Source organism: Pecten maximus, unplaced genomic scaffold (assembly GCF_902652985.1).
Source record: "Pecten maximus unplaced genomic scaffold, xPecMax1.1, whole genome shotgun sequence".
Taxonomy (NCBI): Eukaryota; Metazoa; Mollusca; class Bivalvia; order Pectinida; family Pectinidae; genus Pecten; species Pecten maximus.
Window position 1 is genome coordinate 957 of NW_022982795.1, and position 27,016 is coordinate 27,972.

The following is a 27,016-nucleotide window of genomic DNA, read 5'->3' on the forward strand; positions in this document are numbered from 1 at the left end:
TTTCAGAACTAATTTCCTACACCATTAAATTAAGTCCCTTTTTTTGGTAATTTTTTCCTACTTTTTCAGTACTTTTTTTATACTTTTTCAGTACAAATTTCCTACTTTTTAGTACTATTTTCCTACTTTTCTAGTACTTTTTTCCTACTTTTCCACTACTTTTTCAGTACTAATTTCCTACCTTATTGGTACTTTTTTCCTACTTTTTCAGTCCTAATTTCCTTCTTTTCAATACCATTTTCCTACTTTTTGATACTTTTTCAGTACAGATTTCCTACTTTTTTAGTACTATTTTCCTACTTTTCTAGTACTTTTTTCCTACTTTTCCACTACTTTTTCAGTACTAATTTCCTACCTTATTGGTACTTTTTTCCTACTTTTTCAGTACTAATTTCCTGCTTTTTCTGTACCATTTTCATACTTTTTTTTGTACTTTTGTACTTTTTTGTACTTTATGGACTTCCCTGTAAAAGTACTAAAAAAGTATAAAAGCACAAAAAAAGTACACCATCAATTTGGCCCTGTGCACTTTTATACTATTATTGTACTTTTAATGTACTTTTTCTGTACTATATTTGTGCTTTTTCTGTACTTAATGAAAACAATAAAATGTACTAAAGGTATACTTTTGTTAGACTTTTTTTGTACTTTAGTACTTTTTTGACTCAATTTGGAACCGTGTTGGAATATCGGTTCCAAATTGAGTCAAAAAAAGCATACTTTTTCTATGCTTTTTTAGTACTTTTTTCCCATACTTTTTTTGTACTTTATTTCGGTGTGGTAAATTGCACACACTCCACATTCATTATTTTATCCAAAGACTTAACAGTAAGTCATATATACAATTTTACTATATAGCAAGCGAATTGTCAGGTATGAAGTATATGTACATTTCATTTTTTTTCATGATTATAACTCATTAAAATACCTGATACAAGCTCATACACTGTCACATTTAACATATATTTACACAATAAAATGAATTTGAATATTCTATAAACTGTACAGCATATTAAATCATCACTTAATAAATCAATCAACACAGACACAAATCACTTGTAAGCAGTTATCATGATCATAATAACTGTTTTTGAGATAATTTTCTCATAGTTCTTCCTCACTATATAATTTATACATTATAAACTCTGTAATTGTAGAGTAATAAAATGTCAGCCATTTTTAATTACATAGTAGGCACTGAATTCACCATCTCTTTAGGTACTTTGTCCATAATATCTTCGGATGCTTTGTCCACCATATCTTTGGATGCTTTGTCCACTATATCTTTGGATGCTTTGTCCATCATATCTTCGGATGCTTTGTCCATAATATCTTTGGATGCTTTGTCCACTATATCTTTGGATGCTTTGTCCATCATATCTTCGGATGCTTTGTCCATAATATCTTTGGATGCTTTGTCCACCATATCTTTGGATGCTTTGTCCATAATATCTTTGGATGCTTTGTCCACCATATCTTTGGATGCTTTGTCCATAATATCTTTGGATGCTTTGTCCATAATATCTTTGGATGCTTTGTCCACTATATCTTTGGATGCTTTGTCCACCATATCTTCGGATGCTTTGTCCACTATATCTTCGGATGCTTAACATCGCCCACAAATAAATCACACACAGCTGAAAGTTGCTGTTTTTGCTTGGTCAGTCGGTGACTGTCGTGTACTTCTTGGGAGGAAAATCCATACAATTGCATAATTAGGATTAAAATCTGCTTAGAAATAACATTTCCTTACTTTCGAGTGTCACAAATGTACATGTAGAACTTCTTCATAGTTCCTGGAATGACAGTCATTATAGGTCTGCATTGCAATAACATCTTACGTTTCAATATACAGAATTACAGTTCCAGTTAATATTGACCATTACATATATGTTTTTGCAAATATTCTCAAACAAACATGTGACATTATTAGAAAACTATCATAAATTGATATATCAAATAATGTATAACATTTTCCTGAATATTTCTTTTCTTTGAAAAATAGATGGGGGTTGGCGGGAGGGACCTATCATACATGTAGTTACATTGTATGTGACTCATCATTTTGTAGTTGTTTTGTTGTTATTGATTTTTTTTAATGTGTAAATTCTTAAATGCAAAGGTGTAATGTGAAAATTTTTTTTTTTTTTTTTTTTTTACTTTCTACCTAGTCTATAAAAAATTAACTTGATACCTTACCTATATTCTTAGAATAAGTTTTACCAATGCTTATATAACCAGATTAACTAAAATATTACAGACATGTTAATACTATAAGTAAAAAGAATGTCTGATTATGAGTCTTCATATTATGTTGTCTACTAGCAATTTAAGGTCACTAGAGTGTCCGGCTAGCTCTCTCGCAAACATTCTAATATGATTGTATAACCCATAAATAGACCTGATAGCTTTATCCTAAGTTTGCCTTAGACCTTCTAGCATTTCAAAAATACTGTTTGCATTACATGCAACATGTTTTCTTCGAGTACATTTATTAAATCTAGAAGACACCTTGGATCTACACCTATGCCTACAGGTTTCCACTGTGATTGAAAGTTTGAATTTCGATGATGAAACTTGTATAACAGTGTGTCAAAGCAAGGAGACCGTACTCCTAAGAAGTTCTTGCGATTGTTACGATACACTCTTGGGTTGGATATCCGTGAGTTGTCGTACTGCAATTTGAGTTTGGTCAAGTCTTTTTTAATTTTTCTGATGAAATATGACAATAACAGTTTTGGTACTCTATCGATGGGAACGAAAGGAAATTCTTGTCTTGTGTCGTTGCAAAATATTTTGGCTTTTATGGGTCCCGGAGACAGACGTATCGCCGTAACTCTGCTGCATTTAAAGCAGTCAGGCTTATTGAAGTGTTCCATGATATTGGGACATTTTAAACCTCTTTTTCGTGAATTCTGCTTGTTGACAAGATTGATGCTGTTTACTCTTTGCTGAAAGAATTGGTTTTGTCTTAAAGGTCGCTTTCGAGCTTTTCCAGTCATATTCTTGTTTTCATGGAAGTGGATTCTCATTTCATCAGGCACCAACTCTGATATAAGCCAAGCACTTGGTATCGATCTGTCTTTATAAAGAATTCTATACCAAAGCTTGTCACCTGATCTTTTTGAACAAAGTATTTTCTCAATTTGGTCAGCTGGAAGTGGCTTTGGTGCTACATTCTTTACAGAGTCGTCTGGTATAGACGGTTTCTTCTTCTTAGCAATTTGGCTGGGGTTATCCGTAGTTGCTGATGAAGGAATTGCCTAAGTATTATCCTGTGATGAATGCTGCTGTGTTTGTACATTGTCGTCGACATCAGGCTGTGATGGCGCTGTATCAGGAGCTTGGTTCCTATTGTCATGTTGGATTTCTGGTTCATCCAATTCTTCTGCATTCAATTCTGCTTCATCTGTGTCATCCACATAATCTTGTGGAGGGTTTGTTGGTCGTCGTACAGGATCAAAATATGGTTTTAGCCTGTTTGCATTTACCCGAGATCTGACTTGTTTGTTATTTGAACAACGCCTGAGTTTGAATGTGTTGTTTGGGTAGCTGCTCTCAATGTTGTACGGTCCTATCCACTTTTTGTGTAGTTTAGGAGCATGTCCTTTTGGTACTTGGGTACAGTAAAGCCAAACTCTGTCACCTACTCTAAACTTTGTTTCTTCTGCCCTCTTGTCATGTTGTCTTTTATAGTGATGCTGAGCAATTTTCATGTTTTCTTTTGCTAATTCTCTTGATTTCTCTAAATTTTTCAAATGCTTGGTGAGCTGATGACGAAAGTCTACTGGTAAAGATTGTTTTGGTATTAATGTTGCGTCTATTGGCATTCTCATGTCTTTTCCAAATAAGAGGTAGAATGGTGAATGCTGTGTTGATTGTGTAGCAGGGGTCATGCGGTATGCCATCATTACAGCTGGGAGTACATCTATCCAGTCAGTCTGTTGACCAGTGCAGTAAGTGCGAAGTCCTTGCAGAATCACGCTATTCATCCTTTCACACACAGCATTAGTTTGGGGGTGGTATGAACTTGTGTAGACACGCTTTATCTGGAACATCTCACTTAAGGCTTGGACTAATGTTGACATAAAGTTCTGTCCTCTGTCAGACACTAGGGCTCGAGGTGCTCCATACCTGGTGAATATTTCTCTAAACAGAATGTTGGCTGTTTCTGTTGCGCTTTGTGTCTTCATTGGCAAGGCTTCACTCCATTTTGATGCACTATCAACCACAAGTAGGATGTATTTGTATCCATCTTTGGTGGTAGGTAAACCTCCAAGAATATCCATATGCCATCGTCCGAAAACTTCATCAACAGGTAAGGGTTGTAGTGGAACTGGTTTTCCATGAACATCCCGCTTGGTTTGTTGGCAAAGGGTACATGATTGCACATAAAGCTTGATTTCTTGGTACATCTTGGGCCAAAAGTATTTGGTTCTTATGGCTTCATAGGTTCTCTCTTGACCTTGATGTCCTGCCATTATACAGTCATGATAACCTTTCAAAACTTCGTCTCGTATCGGGCTTGGTATGGCTATCTGTTTGATAAGTCGGTCAGCTTTGGGAACATTACGGTATCTTCTCTGATGAAAATGATATAGAATCCCATCAATGATTTCGTAATTGTAACTTTCTGCTACAACTTTTCTGGCCAAATCATTTTGCATAGGGACCATTCCATGGACTTTGTACTTAACCCTTACCACGCTGTGCAATATTACTATAGTATAAGCCTGGCCGCTGCATTCTTTTTGCCCAAGTACTAAATCCGTCATGTATGAGTTTCAATCTGTAATAACTTTTTTATTTGTTTTCACAACGGAAAATGTTACGTAAGAAAATTGTTTATCAGATCCTGCTCTTTCCACCTGTGTAAATTTTGATGAGGTAAGATGATCCTTTTTACCTGTACAGGCAGGTAAAGTTAATTAACAGGAAAGAAAAAAAATGTAGACTTTAAGATGACTTGTAACAATTTAATTATTGGATATATCATTACAGTCATAACACATTTCTTGAAAATTAACACAATTCATTGATAGTTGTATATTACCTGCTAAAATAGCACCTTTTTTACAGGTAAAATTAATTTGCAATTAAAGGTATACTAATTGAAATAAACGCTTGTACATTGCCTTGTTTTTTGTGTATTTTATCACAAGTCAGTTGGTCACTTCATTCAATCTTCTATAATGAACTTATTTACACAACCATTGTATATCACATGTTTATGATTCCTGACTAGATAGGGGCTGTTATCGGTACGTGATCTTCCCTCTCCCACCCCATCTCATTACCCATACCAAAAAAAGGTATAAAAAGTTATAACTTTTTAGTACCTTTTTAGTACCTTTTCTGTACCTTTTTCAAAAGGTACAAAAAAGTTATAACTTTTTTGTACCTTTTTGAAAACTTAGAATTAATGAATGTAACTTTTGATAACTTTTTTGGACTTAGACAATTTTAGATGTAACTTTTTTGTACCTTTCTAGACTTAGAAAATTTCAGGTATAACTTTTTTGTACCTTTTCTGGACTTAGAAAATTTCAGGTATAACTTTGTGTAACTTTTCTGGACTTAGAAAATTTGAGGTATAACTTTTTTGTACCTTTTCTGGACTTTGAAAATTTGAGGTATAACTTTTTTGTACCTTTTCTGGACTTAGAAAATATTTACAACATCTGAAAAGATTGATTAATTTTAGCAAAACTTTGCTGGACTTAGAAAATTGCATGTATAACTTTTTTGTACCTTTTCTGGACTTTGAAAATTTCGGGTATAACTTTTTTGTACCTTTTCTGGACTTAGAAAATATTGACAACATCTTAAAAGACTGATTATTTTTAGCAAAACTTGTCTGTATCTTTTCTGGACAACCATAAGATTACTAAATAAATCTTATGTTTGCTTATGAGACATAATAATTACTGTAAATGTAATCACAAATAATTATACAAGACAGTGACAGTGAAATTCTATTACAGGTAATTCAATCAATATAAGCTCAATCCCCATTTAAATGGAAATCTTAATTTAATAATGTACATACAATTGATTAAAATACAATTATCAGTGAACTGTAGGGAATTTGTGATGGGTCAGAGAGGCGAATCGCCTTTAGAAGACCTCAACGACAGGTAAGCTAGGTAACAGGTGATTGGAATCCGAAATGTGTGTTGAATTGTCCATGCATAGATAAATTTTTCATTCCAGAGAGGCATCAAAAATATTTTGATAAATAACATACATATAGATTTAAAATTAAACAAGAGATCCCAGAGGGATCTTGGCGCCCACCATTGAATGATCTTAATAGGTTCCATGTTAGATTGATCTTTTCTCTTTTTTTCCCTTCCTCTTACTAATCTGTATAAATTGAGAAACATCCCTCCAGTGCTTTTTAAACAAGGGAAACTTATATATGAAATTTGAGATTTGGCTATAATGGTTGTCTGTCGACAATGTTTTCAGATTGGTCCAAAAATGCAATACGACGGACCAAGGAGAACCTACATATGAAAATTGAGAAAGATTCCTTCAGTTCTTTCTGAGAAATCTCGATACCAAACTTCAATTGTCAAAATCCAAGATGGCTGCCTGTCGGCCATCTTGCTTTCCGATCGGTTCCAAAATGCGATATGCATAACTAGGCACCAAGGGAACCTACATACGACATTTGAGAAAGATCCCTTTAGTACTTTCTCAGAAATAGCGATAACAAACTTCAATTGTCAAAATCCAAGATGGCTGCCTGTCGCCCATGTTGTTTTCTGATCGGTTCCAAAATGCGATATGCATAACTAAGCACCAAGGGGAACCTACATATGAAATTTGAGAAAGATCTCTTCAGTACTTCCTCAGAAAAAGCGATAACAAACTTCAATTGTTAAAATCCAAGATGGCTGCCTGTCGGCCATGTTATTTGGTGATCGGTCCCAAAATGCAATATGCATAACAAGGCACCAAGGGGAACCTACATATGAAATTTGAGAAAGATCCCTTCAGTACTTTCTCAGAAATAGCGATACCAAACTTCAATTGTCAAAAACCAAGATGGCTGCCTGTCGGCCATGTTGTTTTCCGATCGGTCCCAAAATACGATATGCATAACTAGGCACCAAGGGGAACCTACATAAGAAATTTGAGAAAGATCCCTTTAGTACTTTCTCAGAAATAGCGATACCAAACTTCAATTGTCAAAATCCAAGATGGCTGCCTGTCGGCCATCTTGTTTTCTGATCGGTTCCAAAATACGATATGCATAACTAAGCACCAATGGGAACCTACATATGAAATTTGAGAAAGATCTCTTCAGTACTTCCTCAGAAAAAGCGATAACAAACTTCAATTGTTAAAATCCAAGATGGCTGCCTGTCGGCCATGTTGTTTTCCGATCGGTCCCAAAATGTAATATGCATAACTAGGCACCAAGGGGAACCTACATATGAAATTTGAGAAAGATCCCTTCAGTACTTTCTAAGAAATATTGATAACAAACTTCAATTGTCAAATTCCAAGATGGCTGCCTGTCGGCCATGTTGTTTTCCGATCGGTTCCAAAATACGATATGCATAACTAGGCACCAATGGGAACCTACATATGAAATTTGAGAAAGATCTCTTCAGTACTTCCTCAGAAATAGCGATAACAAACTTCAATTGTCAAAATCCAAGATGGCTGCCTGTCAGCCATGTTGTTTCCCGATCGGTCCCAAAATGCAATATGCATAACTAGGCACCAAGGGGAACCTACATATGAAATTTGAGAAAGATCCCTTTAGTACTTTCTCAGAAATAGCGATAACAAACTTCAATTGACAAAATCCAAGATGGCTGCCTGTCGGCCATGTTGTAATCCGATCGGTCCCAAAATGCAATATGCATAACTAGGCACCAAGGAGAACCTACATATGAAATTTGAGAAAGATCCCTTTAGTACTTTCTCAGAAATAGCGATAACAAGAATTGTTTACGGACGGACGGACGGACGGACCACGGACCACGGACGCAGGGCGATTTGAATAGCCCACCATCTGATGATGGTGGGCTAAAAAGGTATTCACTTTTAATTTATTGCATTTTTAGTACAATATTCACACCCTTGAAATGCGTTTTTTTTGGGGGGGGGGGCAGTTTTTTTTTAAGTTTATCTTTTTATCTCAGAGGACCAATCATTGCTCAGAGGACGTGAATAATTACAACTTAGCATTGATAAGTCACGACATGAACAAACTCAGTTGTTATAAAAGATAAGCAGTTCGTTATATCCCAACACAGACGTTCATAAACGTACGTACATAGAACATGATGATATAATTTACTTCACGTGGGACGATGGGTCGCTCACCCACAAAAATATTTTCCGGAAAACCCAAGCTTCATTCATCCCAATGGGATTAATATAGCATGGTCTTTGTCAGTGCATCGCATATTTTCTGGATGTTTGCGCTTTTGACATTAATCTTGTAGTAGCATGCACAATTATGCCGCATTGGACACAAACTCCAGCGGTAAATAAACACACGTGTGTAACACTTGTGTCATTTTGATCGTCCAAACTCTCAGACGCTTTGATTTAACTCCATATAAGTAAAGCGTTTTTATGATCTCGATATGACGTAAATTGCAATAAACATTTTAATCTGAAAACAGCGCACACGATGTTTTGTCAGTGAACACATTAAACAAAACAATCAATTGGTCATATATCTATAAGCCAGATCGTCAGATTATTCACAAAGGACATCTGCAGGAGAATTGATCTCGTAGCATTACAGTAGCCTAGTTAGTGATGTTACTGAAACGTGCACATCATGTGTGTAGGCTACCTCACGAAAAGTGGGACCACGCACCAAAAGTTAACCGACCCCGTCAGATACAAGCTGATCACCGAAGACCTCATACTCGGGGCATCAATTAGAATATAATTAGCGACAGTCTACTGTACCGAACTCATTGAATTTTGTAAATACCTGTGTACCTGAGGAGTGTCCAGTTCACCTGCTGACATAGCGGTGTCCTGGGGCGTTAATTAATTAGTTACATCGTTGTCATGCCTGACTGCCTATGATTTGTTGCATTGGCCAGTTTACCTGGGTATCTCACCTGTGCACAATATTATCGGTATCAAGAATATAACAGAACATATGACACGTTAGTTTCTCTGTACAGACACTTATGCATGTGTGCCATCATGTGCACTGTGAAAGAGTACGATGTTGCAGTAATCATAATAATAATTAAATAAAAATATATAACAACAACTAAAATATATATATATAATAATATCGATAGGATTTCTCATGATATCGTAGGCGGCCTAATAACTTTATTCGACATTTTTCTTCTTCGTTCACTTGGCCCTACTATACACATGTATACCCACCGCCAGGCGGCGCTCCCTTCAGTTTAGCGGGAGATTTGTATTACAAGCGGCGGCCATTTTGTTTGTTTACGGAAACGTGATGAAAGCTTAGACCTAGAACAAAATCACGTTATATATATACAGTACGATATATATTGGCGACATTTAATTTCCCCACTCACGGAATACAATCGACAAACTGGGAACAGAATATCAAATTTCGTCTAGCTTTTGGCGACTTATGATACCCCTTTCACCGGCAAACACTGAATTATCGGACAACATGAAATCAGGGTAAGTTATGTTCTAATTTGTCTTCGAATCGCAGATTTTGTCGCTCTCGCGATCGTCATACATTAAACAACATTGAGTGAATATGTTCATATGAAATACTTCATGTTTCAGGACTAAATTCACCAGCATTCATGATCCTCGGACCACCCGCCCCCTACGCACAGCCGATTTATAAATGTTGCATCTTTCAATCGTAAGTTTAATTTGCTTGCCAAGTGATTATTTTTTAATCCTTCACCTTCACATTCAGGGTCAATATTATGATATATTTAAAATGGATTCACACATATATGTGGCCATACACGTTTTTCGTTTATGGCGTTTGGTATGAACGTCCCAAAGTATATATAATATACTTCGTTTTTCAATGGATTTTCTTGAAATTCGATCCACTATATATTGGGGTAGGCAATAATTCGTCAGCTATTTTACCTGATAATTTTTTTCATGTTTTCCCGTACATTTGTTACTATTTTTTACTGAAATAGACGAATATATGCACCATAATTTATGGTAAGTACGAACATTTTGTTCTTTATTCCTAATTATACGCACAACACTATTTTTTTTAAATGTAATTAACATGCAATTAATATCTACGGAATCGGCTACGGTAAATTAAATATATATAGAAATGAGAGGGATTGTTACTTGTTGTGTGCGTGAAATTTCAAGGAAATCCAATAAAATAAAGTCCTAATTGAAAATTTGTCAAAGTATACGTATTTAAAATAGATCTACAAAGTAAAATCTATATACAATTTTAGCACATTTTATTTATTATACATAGACCATTGGAAAATTTTAGAAGAATCTTTCTTCTTTTATTTTATGTGAATTCATTTAAAATGTTTTATTGCTGAATTAACACACATTGATTACTCTCACCATCAGTTTCCCTTTTAAGTTGATCATCCCCGCCCCCAATATATTAGCTTGTATGCAATGCAAGATGGCTGACAGGCTGTCATTTTGAATTTTATAATTTTGAAGTTTCTCAGAAAGTTATTTATGGATCTTATTCAAAAGAAACATTTTAGGCTTCTGTTTTCAAATTAATAAGATCTAGAAGAAGAGAAAAGTGATTCCTTATTTGGGAATCACTTTTCTCTTCCTTCTTAGGCTAAAGAACAGTCTTGTATATATGATATATATAAAATTGATATTTATATAATAATCATACAATTACATGATCTCTCTGGGGGTATCTTCTTTTTGATTTGACATGATAAGTTGTGTTTGTTAGCCTATAGTAATTACTTATGTCTCCCAGCCCTCTACTTTTGCTGCTGTCTAATAATTCTAGAATTTATTGACAAATTTACACGAAATGGGCCAGGTACAGTTCACAAAATTATGTCAAAACCCAGGGTCAAAGCTCATGAAGGTCATTAGATTGAAAGGTCCAGGTAATTTTTTTTTCTTTTCATCAATATTTTGTTTTGGCATGATGAAGCAAATTTAGTTGGAATTAAACTAGGTGTAAACTGACAAGGTCAAGGTCAAATTTTGCGTTTTTTCACTGATTGAATATTTTGTTTCAAGGCTAAAGCAAAGTTGGTCAGAATTAAACATTATAATAATGCATGGAGTCAACTGACCAAAGGTCAAGGTCACTTGGTCAAAGGCCAAGGTCAGATTTTGTTTCAATATAATTCCAACCAATATTACTCGGTGATTTAGGCAGATGGGTTCTTGATGATTATGGGAGATATATATTATTTATTGCCTCATGATGAAATTGATGGGGTCCTTTAAATTTTCAGTGTTCTAGTTAATAAATTATAATAAACCAATTAACTCTCAGCCTGTCCTAGTTATTAAGTTATTACACCGAAACCAGCATTACAATATGTAAATAGATCACTAACTGTTTTGTTTTCTTTTCTTTTTGATGGACTATAGAGTGTCAATCCCAAGAAGAACCCTGATCAGCTCCTGGAAAAATCAGTGTTCTTGCAGTATTGTCAGTCAAATCTCAAGGAAAGGATCCCAGAAGAGGAACATTTACATTATTTCAGACTTTTTTCTTTCCTGTGTAACAATGCCTCAAACAGCTAACACATTTTATATAGTATACAATACAATGTGTATTAATAACAGTCCAGTTAGAGTGCTGTGTTATGCAGTAAAAATACTTAATTCTTGATGACATGTTGGTTTTATGTTTACATTAAACGGTAGTTATAATATATACTAAAGAAACATAGTGGATAATGCCTTGTACAGGAGCAGGAGTATGACAGTGTAATAGTACATGACTGCTGCGTTCATCCATGGAAGGAGTCTGTTATTCGAAATAAAGCTTTCCATGAGGACGAAAAATAGTGCTTTTGTTAGTTTTTCAAGAAAATGTGCAAAGTGAAAGGAGATTTCCGTTATGTTTTATGAATAGTAATTCATTGGTCTAGAAGACATGTATTTAATAAGTATATTTCTGGATAAAAAAACATTCTGAAGCAAAATCTTTTATATTTTTCTGTACCTTTTCCATACTTTTTCTGTAACTTTTCTATACCTTTTTTGTACCTTTTCAGTACCTTTTTCATACCTTTTTAGTACCTTTTTTGTAACTTTTTAGTACCTAGAAAAAGTTATAACTTTTTTGTACCTTTTTCATACCTTTATAGTACCTAGAAAAAGTTATAACTTTTTTTTAACTTTTTAGTACCTAGAAAAAGTTATAACTTTTTTGTACCTTTTTCATACCTTTTCTGTACCTTTTTAGTACCTAGAAAAAGTTATAACTTTTTTGTACCTTTTTAGTACCTAGAAAAAGTTATAACTTTTTTTTAACTTTTTAGTACCTAAATTATACCTATTTTTGTGTGAAATGTAACTTTTTATACCTTTTTTGTACCTTTTTTATACCTTTTTTATACCTTTTTTGTACCTAATAAAAGTTATAACTTTTTTTAGGTACAGAAAAGTTATCAAAAGTTATAACTTTTTAGTACTAGATTGGAACCGCTGTTTAAACATGGTTCCAATCTAGCATCAAAAGTTATAACTTTTTTGTACCTAAAAAAGTATAACTTTTTTGTACCTTTTTTTGGTATGGGTATCCTCGACAAGGTCTCGATCCCTTGCAGATTGGACCATTTCAACCTGCCGATCTTCCACCAAATGTGCATTAACAACATCGAGGGGATCAACCCCTTCAAATTCCTCAGATTCTCTATCAGAGTTTATTATCATATTCATAATATCATCAAAGTTATCAGCCTAACCTTCCGACATGTCCGAAGAGTCCGCCATGTTTTGCAGCGACAATGTGCTCACTCATCACCGGCTCTGTTATCAGTTATTATCTTGAAAGTTTTACTTTATATATATAAACCCCCCATAAATAACAAACGCAAATCAGACTCAGATTCATGCTTTAGTAGATAGAGATAAATCCAGATGTGTTCCGGGTATCTGTTACCAGTAACTGTAGTGAGGTGGTACATTCTAGAGGCTACAAACAAACGGCATATGCCGTGATTAGCAGTACGGGACAGTTTTGTGAGCACGGCATATGCCGTGATAAGCGTGATAAGGGTAATAATGTCACAGAAGTCTGGGCATTGTTCCTGAAGTTGTCGCAATGTTGGTCTGGTCTTTATCTCCCACAACAATTCATTTTTGTCATCATTATCATCATCTTCATCACTATCATCAGCAGTGACTGGGGATACTGACATGTGTATCTGCTCTTCTGTTTGGTACTCAAAGGTAACCACTGTAGCTGCAGGTGAATCCCTTGGCATATCTCGACTTTGGTCAGCTTCAGCTTGGGAAATCTTAGCTGTATAAGGTATGCCTGGAACCTCTGGAAGTTCATCTTCAGTACCTGGAGGGGGCTGATCTTCATATTCTCTTCTGGAAAGACCATCTGCATTCTGGTTCTTTTTACCAGCTTTATGTTTGATTTGGAAGTTGTATCCTTGGAGTTGCATAGCCCATCTTCCTATCCTACTATTCAAGTTTTTGGAATCCTGTAGCCACTTGACACTGATGTTGTCAGTATAAACTGTGAATGCAGCAGACTCTAAATATGGCCTAAACATGTTAACTGCTTCTACCAATGCCAAGGCTTCTTTTTCGTTGATATGCCACTTTCTCTCTCCTGTGTTTAGGGAACGTCCTCCATATGCTATAGCATGTTCTCTCTTGCCTCCCTTATCAATTTGCAGCATGGACTGCAATGCAGCATATGCTGCAATCATGCTGCTTTTATGCTGGCATCATGCTGCTAGTTTCACAGCATGATTGCAGCATGTGCTGCATAGCAGCATGGTACCATGCTTCTGTACAGCATGTACTGCAACCATGCTTTAAAAATTGAGGTAATTGAATATCTGAACTCTATCATGCTGCAATCATGCTTTGTCGACTTAGTTAATTTATCATATGCACTGTATCATGCTGCAACCATGCTGCAATAACTTTGTCATTTTAGACAGGATATGTACCATGCTGCAACCATGCTGCAATAACTTCGCCAGTTTGGATATCAAATTATATCATGCTGCAATCATGCTGTGTGGACTTAGTAAATTTATCATATGAAATGCATCATGCTGCAACCATGCTGCAATAACTTTGGCATTTTAGATAGGATCTGTACCATGCTGCAACCATGCTGTATTAACTTTGCCATTTTAGATACAAACTGTACCATGCTGCAATTATGCTGTATTAACTTAGTTAATTTAATGAACTGCACCATTCTTTCATGTATTAACATGAATTGTTTAAGTTGAAATGTGTATATGCTCGGCCATTCTGTATTAGCTTAAAAGGGCATTCCTTTGTTCGGACATCACAAAATTTCTGTGGGCGAAATGTAGGTCCAAGCGAGGATCCAAAATCTAGGACCAAATTTCCCAGGTACCAAGATTAACCTAAACAATTATTAATTAATAAAATAAGATACAGAAAATTAACAAAAGTTGGTATTAGATATTTTAGTATCTTTTTTTTAAATTTTAAATAAAATATAGAAAATTTCCAGGTATCAATGGTGATAACAAACTAATTTTTAAAAACATGTTTGTGTTGCAGAATTTCCTTTTTATACTTGATCAATACCACACATATTTATTTAAAATTCAATAACAATTATTTTAATTAAGTATTTCGTTTATAAGTATGTTCTTTGTTAGTATAACGGTTCACAGCTTTTAAATGTGATATTTTGTCAGCTTTCACTTGTAGTTCTATCTCAGAAGGAATTAACTTAAACATTGATGAATGTTGCAAGTTAGTACATTCGTGTGACGACTTAAAACTCATCCCTATAAAAATTTCATTCAAATTTTCAGAGTTTAGATCGTTTTTTGAAGAACCAGAATATTGACTTTTGCTTCGATTATACACTTTTTATCGGAGAAAGAATCAGTCACTTTATCCAAACACTGACATAAACCAAGACGTTGCCATTTACCATGCACCAGCTTACTACCAGGTAGCCATACATGTAACATGTTCGCCAAAACAAAATCGGGGTCACTCTATATAGCTACCAACAGTTACACATGTGCTTGGAATATCGCTTTTAATTCAATCAAATAAGATTAAAATCACCTGCTCTTTGTCTTTGTATCGCATACTTTCTGGATATATGCGGTGTTAAGATTACATCTGATAATAGCATACGAAATCACGTCGTGTTTGACACAACATTCATCGCTATAAACTCCAATAAACATGTGTCGAACTTGTGTTGTCACTCGGACGCTTCCGTGTAAAACGTATATTGAAGTTAAGCGCTGTGATGATCTCGACCTCGACATGAGTTTACTAACAACAGACGATATTCCCGTACTTTAATATGAATTATTTGAAATCGTGAACGTAAAAAGAAAACGTGCATTGGTCGGTTCCTCGTCTGAAAATACATCCATATTAAACAATAGGCGTATGACAGACGAGGCCAAAACCTCTGGTCAGATTACATGTTTATCGTTCGGTTCACCTATGACCTCGTTTGTTTACCTTGCTCTCGAGATGTGACGAGAGTGCTCCTTGAGCTCGTGCGATCTAAATGTGCACGATGCAAGTATTAAATACTGTAATATTTATCTTAAAAGTATGACACAATAGAAGTTTATGATTTAGAATAAAAAACACGCACAAGTAAAAATGAATCGTGTTAAACTCTGGCAGTAAAATATTTATCCCATGATGCAACACACACGAGTTTAGCGGGAAGTCTGATAGCCATGTTTGAATTCACCGGATGTTTATTTCCAGAAGAAAAGTATAAACAAACACGACGATAGTCTAAAAACGAAGTTTGTTTCCCGTCTTACTGAAGAAGATCGACTTACTTCAAGTTACCGACGAATGAATATCAGCTTTCTCGTTGTTTTTGACGACCGATGCATATTTTTACCGACAAACATCGTTACGAGACAGGGTAAGTTTTTATTATATAATCTTCTTCACGTTCTGACATCGTTTCACATTATACGACGATGAATTTGATATAGATCTATTCATATCAATAATACCTAATTATTTATTTTCCAGGGTTTTGATGATTAATTAATCACAGATTACACGGCCGAAGGAAACGCAGTACCGATCCATGTGTTACAATCGTAAGTTTTCAATTTTATTAATTTATTATTAACGATCTTCGGCCCGACTTAAATTGCATTTTTTCCCCACTCACACAACCCTTGTTATGATTATGACGTACATACGTATTCACAAACAATGGTGAGGAAAATTTGTGTTTTGGATAATGAAACCTTTCGTGAAAGATCTTTACCTCCACATTCTTTTGAGGATCGATGTTTGCAGATTATTGCATTAAATTGAAACGATTAAATGAAATAGGTGAATTAAGATGAATTATAAGTAAGTAACATTGTTTTATGTATAGTATATTGCAGTTTCACATTGATATGAACTGATGGAGAATTCGGGAGTAGCTTGATTTAATTAATAATTAAGTCATCCTGGCAAGTTTTATTTTGTAGCTTTGTGTGGCTGGCTTAAATTTTCTTGATAAAAAGGCTTCCAAAGCAAACATAATGAAAATGATAGCAAAGTGATCATGAAAAGTACATAAGTTAAATACATACATTATCTTCAAAAACTTGACAATTATTCTAATTTTGAAATAAAAGAATATTCTAAAAGTCTTTCTTTCTTCCAACAGAGACTGAGTCTTCATGCAGTACATTCTGGAATGAGGAACACCGCATGCATTGTGGTCCAAATTGATGGCATTGACTTAACACAAAGCAGAAAGGAATGAAGAGAAATTAAGAAGTTTATGTTTCACATTAATTAAGATTATTCGAGATATGTTCTCTGTCGAGGTATACAACATTTCCTTTCATAATAAAAGTGTAAACATTAATATATATACAAAAAAAAAATCATGTATATAATCTAAAAATCCTTGTCAGTTATTTGTTGTACTAGCAAAAAATATAATATAGTCGTCTCAAGCTTGGTTGTATTGAAATCCCCGGGGACAGTGACAGAGTTTATCACTACAGTACGTGCTACATCAAACAACACACCATTGTTCAAATTGTCAATCAACATTTCATTTAGTCAGTATTTAGAATTGATTCCAAAATTATGATAATCTTTTTACAGTTTATTAGAAATAATGTTAAATTCGATAGAAGAAGTCTTCGACTGTTGCTTGTTTTTGTTTATTTTAAGTTCACGGACACACATGAAAACAGTTTCCAGTACATCTGGGCTACTTCCAGGAAACTACGTATACTGTCTGAAATCAGTCTTGTGCATCGGTGACAAAATGTATACATATCCTACTATAACTCTGCTGGAAAATATTATTTTGTACTATTTTCCTGCTATTTTAGAAAAAAAAACAATTATAAATACATACTGTAGTATGTACTGACATTGAACTTGTATATCTTGCTGACTATTTTTGTTGAAACAAACCACTTCTAGCTAGGATGAATTGATATTAGTTGTATTTGAAAATTGTACTAGAAAAAGATAGCTGTGTTGTGTATGTGATGGAAGTTTTGAGAAAAAGAATATAAGAGGCAAATAAAATAAGTACCATGGGTAAATTAGAATTAAAATTTGTTTTGTCGCATTCTCATTTCATTGATAAGTTTTAAATGTTTGAACTAGAAAAAACAGCCTGTATGAAAAGTTTTATACCATGTTAATTACCAAATAAAATGTAATACAAAAGTATTCTTCAAGTTTTTATTGCATGATTTTCATTGATTTTGTAAACCATGCTGCCATGAAGCATGATTGAAGCATGATCCCAGCATAATTTGCATAATTGAAACATGCTGGGATCATGCTGCAGACCATGCTGGGATCATGCTGCAGACCATGCTGGGATCATGCTGCAAACCATGCTGGCATCATGCTGCAGACCATGCTGGGATCATGCTGCAGACCATGCTGGCATCATGCTGCAGACCATGCTGGGATCATGCTTCACAGACCATGCTGGGATCATGCTGCGGCCATGCTTCCTTAAAGCATAAATGCAGCATGATCCCAGCATAATTTGCATAATTGAAACATGCTGCAATCATGCTTTAACTAGTAAGAATATATAGTGAGGTAAATTAGGCACCATGCTGCAGTCATGCTTCATTCATGCTGCAATTCCATGCTGCATTCATACTGCATCTATGCTGTGATCATGCTGCAAATTCATAAGGGCTGTGTCATCTAATTGTCCTAAGATGTATCCTATGGCAGAGTCTGAGGCATCCGTTGAAACAATGAAGGGACGATGAAAGTCGGGAAATACAAGGATAGGTGCAGATACCAAGTTTTGTTTTAGGATGTTAAAAGAAGTTTGACATTGATCTGTCCATATAAACTTAGTATCTTTGTGTAACAGTGCATTTAGTGGTACTGCTATTGCTGCAAAATTCTTCACAAATTTTCTGTAATAGTTACACATGCCTAGAAATGATCGAACTTGTTTTGCTGTTTTTGGTGTGGGAAATTCTGAAATAGCCTTTGTTTTTGCGTAATCTACACCGATTCCCTCTTTTGAAAGTGTATGGCCTAAATATTTGACTTCTCTTGCAGCAAAGTTACATTTGGATGGTTTTAATGTCAGGTTTGCCATAGCAAGTGTTGAGAACACTGTATCTAAATGTTGAAGATGCTCTTCAAATGTCCTACTGAATATGAGAATGTCATCAATGTACACCAAGGCAGTCTTGAAATTCATATTTTGGAGTACTCTTCCCATCAATGCTTGGAAAGACATAGGGGCATTTTTCAAACCAAATGGTAATCGTTTGAATTGAAATACTCCTTGGTGCGTGATAAATCCAGTTTTGTGTTTGGTTTCTGGATCTAATGGTATCTGCCAAAAACCACTAGCTAAATCTAATGTTGAAAATTTTTTAGCTTTGGAGTCAGCAATTGTACCAAAAATATCATCAGGACGAGGTAAAGGGTAGTGTAAATCATCTGTCAAAGTATTCAGCTTCCTGAAATCTACCGCAAATCTATATTCTGCTGGTTGGTTAGATGACACTGACTTTTTCTTAACTAGCACTACAGGAGAATGCCAACAGCTGTCAGACTCCTCTACAATACCTTGTGCTAACATGTCTTTTGTGATTTCTTCTATTATTCTCATTTGCTCTGGTGTGCGTCTATAATTTGGAGATGATACAGGTCTAGAATTGCTAGTGTGTATGGTGTGTTGTGTTAAATTTGTCCAACCAATCTCGGACAAATCTTTTGCAAAAGATTTCCTATGTGTCCCTATCAAAATGAGAAGTTGTTCTTTTTGTATTTCGTCAAGTTGACTGTCCTCTAAAGAAATTCCTAAATCTTTGGCTATTGCTATAAGTTCTTCCCTACTAGCTGGTGACTTTTGATATGATTTTGCTTGTGCTGGCTTAACTTTATCTACCAATGTAGTGATGTTTTGATCTGCCAGTTTGGAAATGTGTGCTATGGTTGTCAGTTTTGTTAATGAAATTGATGTATTTGTTGGATTGATAAATTGGTATATCCCATTATAGGTTGCTGTTAACATTTGAAATACACTTGCTTCCTATCAGCTTTGTCTCATAGAGATGTTCTGCTGGTTCTAAATACACTGTGACACCATCAGGGATCTTTGGAATAGTTACTCGAACCGTGGCTTGGGTATGAGGAGGAATGGTAACATCTTCCTCTATTTTGGCTATACCACAATGTGATTTAGTCTGAGTAAGGGGCACTGAAGCAAACCCGTCATGTAGAGTTAAAACATTTTCTGTAAACCTAATTTCTGCCTTATTGTTTTGGAGAAAATCCATGCCTAAAATGATAATGTTGTGCAGTCTTTGAAAAACATGAAAGGTTTGTTCTAAAATCAGACCATTTAATTTAATTGGAATATCTACTGTACCTAGCACTGGGTGTACTTCTCCACAAACACCTTTAATTGAAAATTTTGCACTATCTTGAATTTTCTGTTTTGGAAATGCCCTCTTCAAGAAATCGAAAGAAATGCACAAAATATCTGCACCAGAGTCTACCAAAGCCTGTGTAGACTGATTTCCTACCTTATTTTATTTCCTTCTAATGGTGTACTAGCTATCTTGATGTTTGATATATTAGCACAATTAACTGTAATTTTGCTGCACACACTCTTTTTACAAATAGAGTTAATTTTCCTAATATGACCCATTTTCAAAAATATAGGGTTTGAAAACAAAAATGTAATGGGTTGTATTTAAAAAAAATAGACCAAAGTGTAACCACATGTATTTTAGTAAAAAAACTAAATAATGGACATTAAAATGTAAAATTCAGGAATATCTAAAATTTGTCACATGTTATATAAGAATTTAAGCAAAATGTAATGGTACTCACACACTTGAATCTTCTTGCATGGTTGGTCGGAGAATTGCTTGGGTGGCAAGAGCACGCTTCCATTAGGTTGAGTTGTATTTTTTCAAAAATTTTTCCATTAAAAAGTCAGCACTGTTCGAGGTCCGGGTCCTTGAGGATTCTCTACCATTCTCTCACCAAGTTCTCTCACCAAGCACCTGTGTGTCTCTCAATGAGAACACTCTGGTACTCTATATGCTGCTGGGCAGCTTGTTGCTTGGGTGTGCCCTTATGAATTTGCAGCATGATCACAGCATAGATGCAGTATGAATGCAGCATGGAATTGCAGCATGAATGAAGCATGGCTGCAGCATGGTGCCTAATTTACCTAACTATATATTCTTACTAGTTAAAGCATGATTGCAGCATGTTTCAATTATGCAAATTATGCTGGGATCATGCTGCATTTATGCTTTAAGGAAGCATGGCCGCAGCATGATCCCAGCATGGTCTGTGAAGCATGATCCCAGCATGGTCTGCAGCATGATTCCATCACATACACAACACAGCTATCTTTTTCTAGTACAATTTTCAAATACAACTAATATCAATTCATCCTAGCTAGAAGTGGTTTGTTTCAACAAAAATAGTCAACAAGATATACAAGTTCAATGTCAGTACATACTACAGTATGTATTTATAATTCTGTTTTTCTTCTAAAATAGTAGGAAAATAGTACAAAATAATATTTTCCAGCAGAGTTAAAGTAGGATATGTATACATTTTGTCACTGATGCACAAGACTGATTTCAGACAGTATATGCAGTTTCCTCGAAGTAGCCCAGATGTACTGGAAACTGTTTTCATGTGTGTCCGTGAACTTAAAATAAACAAAAACAAGCAACCTACCTGATATAGACAGTGTTATACTACATGATATAGACAGTGTTATACTACCTGATATAGACAGTGTTATACTACCTGATATAGACAGTGTTAAACTACCTGATATAGACAGTACGTGTTATACTACCTGATATAGACAGTGTTATACTACATGATATAGACAGTGTTATACTACCTGATATAGACAGTGTTATACTACCTGATATAGACAGTGTTATACTACCTGATATAGACAGTGCTATACTACATGATATAGACAGTGTTATGCTACCTGATATAGACAGTGTTTTACTACCTGATATAGACAGTGTTATACTACCTGATATAGACAGTGTTATACTACCTGATATAGACAGTTTTTTTACTACCGGATATAGACAGTGTTAAACTACCTGATATAGACAGTACGTGTTATACTACCTGATATAGACAGTGTTATACTACATGATATAGACAGTGTTATACTACCTGATATAGACAGTGTTATACTACCTGATATAGACAGTGTTATACTACCTGATATAGACAGTGCTATACTACATGATATAGACAGTGTTATGCTACCTGATATAGACAGTGTTTTACTACCTGATATAGACAGTGTTATACTACATGATATAGACAGTGTTATACTACCTGATATAGACAGTGTTATACTACCTGATACAGACAGTGTTATACTACCTGATACAGACACTGTTATACTACCTGATACAGACAATGTTATACTACCTGATATAGACAGTGTTATACTAACTGATATAGACAGTGTTATACTACCTGATATAGACAGTGTTATACTACCTGATATAGACAGTGTTATGCTACCTGATATAGACAGTGTTATACTACCTGATATAGACAGTGTTATACTACCTGATATAGACAGTGTTATACTACCTGATATAGACAGTGTTATACTACCTGATACAGACAGTGTTATACTACCTGATACAGACAGTGTTATACTACCTGATATAGACAGTGTTATACTACCTGATATAGACAGTGTTATACTACCTGATACAGACAGTGTTATACTACCTGATACAGACAGTGTTATACTACCTGATACAGACAGTGTTATATTACCTGATATAGACAGTGTTATACTACCTGATACAGACAGTGTTATACTACCTGATATAGACAGTGTTATCCTACCTGATATAGACAGTGTTATACTACCTGATATAGACAGTGTTATACTACCTGATATAGACAGTGTTATACTACCTGATACAGACAGTGTTATACTACCTGATATAGACAGTGTTATACTACCTGATATAGACAGTGTTATACTACCTGATACAGACAGTGTTATACTACCTGATATAGACAGTGTTATACTACCTGATATAGACAGTGTTATACTACATGATATAGACAGTGTTATACTACCTGATATAGACAGTGGTATATTACCTGATATTGACAGTGTTATATTACCTGATATAGACAGTGTTATACTACCTGATATAGACAGTGTTATACTACCTGATGCAGACAGTGTTATACTACCTGATATAGACAGTGGTATATTACCTGATATAGACAGTGTTATATTACCTGATATAGACAGTGTCATACTACCTGATATAGACAGTGTTATACTACCTGATATACACAGTGTTATACTACCTGATATAGACAGTGTTATACTACCTGATATAGACAGTGTTATACTACCTGATATAGACAGTGTTATACTACCTGATATAGATAGTGTTATACACTACCTGATATAGACAGTGTTATACTACCTGATATAGACAGCGTTATACTACCTGATACAGACAGTGTTAAACTACCTGATATAGACAGTGTTATACTACCTGATATAGACAGTGTTATACTACCTGATATAGACAGTGTTATACTACCTGGTATAGACAGTGTTATACACTCCCTGATATAGACAGTGTTATACTACCTGATATAGGCAGTGTTATACTACATGATATAGACAGTGTTATACTACCTGATATAGACAGTATTATACTACCGGATACAGACAGTGTTATACTACCTGGTATAGACAGTGTTATACTACCTGATATAGACAGTGTTATACTACCTGATAAAGACAGTGTTATACTACCTGATATAGACAGTGTTATATAATACTACCTGATATAGACAGTGTTATACTACCTGATATAGACAGTGTTATACTACCTGATATAGACAGTGTTATACTACCTGGTATAGACAGTGTTATACACTACCTGATATAGACAGTGTTATACTACCTGGTATAGACAGTGTTATACTACCTGATATAGGCAGTGTTATACTACCTGATATAGACAGTGTTATACTACCTGATATAGACAGTGTTATACTACCTGATATAGACAGCCTTATACTACCTGATATAGACAGTGTTATACTACCTGATATAGACAGTGTTATACTACCTGATATAGACAGTGTTATACTACCTGATATAGACAGTGTTATACTACCTGATATAGACAGTGTTATACTACCTGATACAGACAGTGTTATACTTACCTGATATAGACAGTGTTATACTACCTGATATAGACAGTGTTATACTACCTGATATAGACAGTGTTATACTACCTGATATAGACAGTGTTATACTACCTGATATAGACAGTGCTATACTACCTGATATAGACAGTGTTATACTACCTGATATAGACAGTGTTATACTACCTGATATAGACAGTGTTATACTACCTGATATAGACAGTGTTATACTACCTGATATAGACAGTGTTATACTACCTGATACAGACAGTGTTATACTACCTGATATAGACAGTGTTATACTACCTGATATAGACAGTGTTATACCACCTGATATAGACATGCAGTGTTATACTACCTGATATAGACAGTGTTATACTACATGATATAGACAGTGTTATACTACCTGATATAGACAGTGTTATACTACCTGATATAGACAGTGTTATACTACCTGATATAGATAGTGTTATACACTACCTGATATAGACAGTGTTATACTACCTGATATAGACAGCGTTATACTACCTGATACAGACAGTGTTAAACTACCTGATATAGACAGTGTTATACTACCTGATATAGACAGTGTTATACTACCTGATATAGACAGTGTTATACTACCTGGTATAGACAGTGTTATACACTCCCTGATATAGACAGTGTTATACTACCTGATATAGGCAGTGTTATACTACATGATATAGACAGTGTTATACTACCTGATATAGACAGTATTATACTACCGGATACAGACAGTGTTATACTACCTGGTATAGACAGTGTTATACTACCTGATATAGACAGTGTTATACTACCTGATACAGACAGTGTTATACTACCTGATATAGACAGTGTTATATACTACCTGATATAGACAGTGTTATACTACCTGATATAGACAGTGTTATACTACCTGATATAGACAGTGTTATACTACCTGATATAGACAGTGTTATACTACCTGATATAGACAGTGTTATACTACCTGATATAGACAGTGTTATACTACCTGATATAGACAGTGTTATACTACCTGATATAGACAGTGTTATACTACCTGATATAGACAGCTGTTATACTACCTGATATAGACAGTGTTATACTACCTGATATAGACAGTGTTATACTACCTGATATAGACAGTGTTATACTACCTGATATAGACAGTGTTATACTACCTGATATAGACAGTGTTATACTACCTGATACAGACAGTGTTATACTTACCTGATATAGACAGTGTTATACTACCTGATATAGACAGTGTTATACTACCTGATATAGACAGTGTTATACTACCTGATATAGACAGTGCTATACCACCTGATATAGACAGTGTTATACTACCTGATATAGACAGTGTTATACTACCTGATACAGACAGTGTGATATTACCTGATACAGACAGTGTTATACTACCTGATATAGACAGTGTTATACTACCTGATATAGACAGTGTTATACCACCTGATATAGACAGTGTTATACCACCTGATATAGACAGTGTTATACTACCTGATATAGACAGTGTTATACTACCTGGTATAGACAGTGTTATACACTACCTGATATAGACAGTGTTATACTACCTGATATAGACAGTGCTATACAACCTGATACAGACAGTGTTATAATACCTGATATAGACAGTGTTATAATACCTGATATAGACAGTGTTTTACTACCTGATATAGACAGTGTTATATTACCTGATATAGACTGCGTTATACTACCTGATATAGACAGTGTTATACTACCTGATATAGACAGTGTTGTAATACCTGATATAGACAGTGTTATACTACCTGATATAGACAGTGTTATACTACTTGATATAGACAGTGTCATACTACCTGATATAGACAGTGTTATACTACCTGATATAGACAGTGTTGTAATACCTGATATAGACAGTGTTATACTACCTGATATAGACAGTGTTATACTACCTGATATAGACAGTGTTATACTACCTGATATAGACAGTGTTATACTACTTGATATAGACAGTGTTATACTACCTGATATAGACAGTGTTATACTACCTGATATAGACAGTGTTATACTTCCTGATATAGATAGTGTTATACTACCTGATATAGACAGTGTTATACTACCGGATATAGACAGTGTTATACTACCTGATATAGACAGTGTTATACTACCTGATATAGACAGCGTTATATTACCTGATATAGACAGCTTTATACTACCTGATATAGACATTGTTATACTACCCGATATAGACAGTGTTATACTAACCTGATATAGACAGTGTTATACTTCCTGATATAGACAGTGTTATACTACCTGATATAGACAGTGTTATACTACCTGATATAGACAGTGTTATACTACCTGATATAGACAGTGTTATACTACCTGATACAGACAGTGTTATACTACCTGATACAGACAGTGTTATACTACCTGATATAGACAGTGTTATACTACCTGATATAGACAGTGTTATACTACCTGATATAGACAGTGTTATACTACCTGATATAGACAGTGTTATACTACCTGATATAGACAGTGTTATACTACCTGATATAGACAGTGTTATACTACCTGATATAGACAGTGTTATACTACCTGATATAGACAGTGTTATACTACCTGATATAGACAGTGTTATACTACCTGATATAGACAGTGTTATACTACCTGATATAGACAGTGTTATACTACCTGATACAGACAGTGTTATACTACCTGATATAGACAGTGTTATACTACCTGATATAGACAGTGTTATACTACCTGATATAGACAGTGTTATACTACCTGATATAGACATTGTTATACTACCCGATATAGACAGTGTTATACTACCTGATATAGACAGTGTTATACTTCCTGATATAGACAGTGTTATATTACCTGATATAGACAGTGATATACTACCTGATATAGACAGTGTTATACTACCTGATATTGACAGTGTTATACTACCTGATATAGACAGTGTTATACTACCTGATACAGACAGTGTTATACTACCTGATATACACAGTGCTATACTACCTGATACAGACAGTGTTATACTTCCTGATATAGACAGTGTTGTAATACCTGATATAGACAGTGTTATACTACCTGATATAGACAGTGTTATACTACTTGATATAGACAGTGTCATACT

At 34.8% G+C, this 27,016-nt stretch overlaps 2 long non-coding RNA genes across 3 annotated transcripts; both read left to right on the plus strand.

The window, feature by feature from the left end:
- The first annotated feature begins 9,493 nt into the window (after nt 1–9,493).
- Nucleotides 9,494–11,982, plus strand: LOC117320963. The gene is made up of 3 exons (XR_004531191.1): nt 9,494–9,657; nt 9,769–9,850; nt 11,563–11,982. It is a non-coding gene; the product is annotated as an uncharacterized LOC117320963 (long non-coding RNA).
- Nucleotides 11,983–15,485: 3,503 nt separating this feature from the next.
- On the plus strand, nt 15,486–17,494 carry LOC117320964. Of its 2 annotated transcripts, XR_004531193.1 has the most exons (4): nt 15,486–16,063; nt 16,177–16,247; nt 16,814–16,976; nt 17,332–17,494. It is a non-coding gene; the product is annotated as an uncharacterized LOC117320964 (long non-coding RNA). The 2 variants fall into 2 exon arrangements; XR_004531192.1 differs by having other exon boundaries at nt 15,803–16,063; nt 16,814–17,494.
- The last annotated feature ends 9,522 nt before the right edge of the window (nt 17,495–27,016 follow it).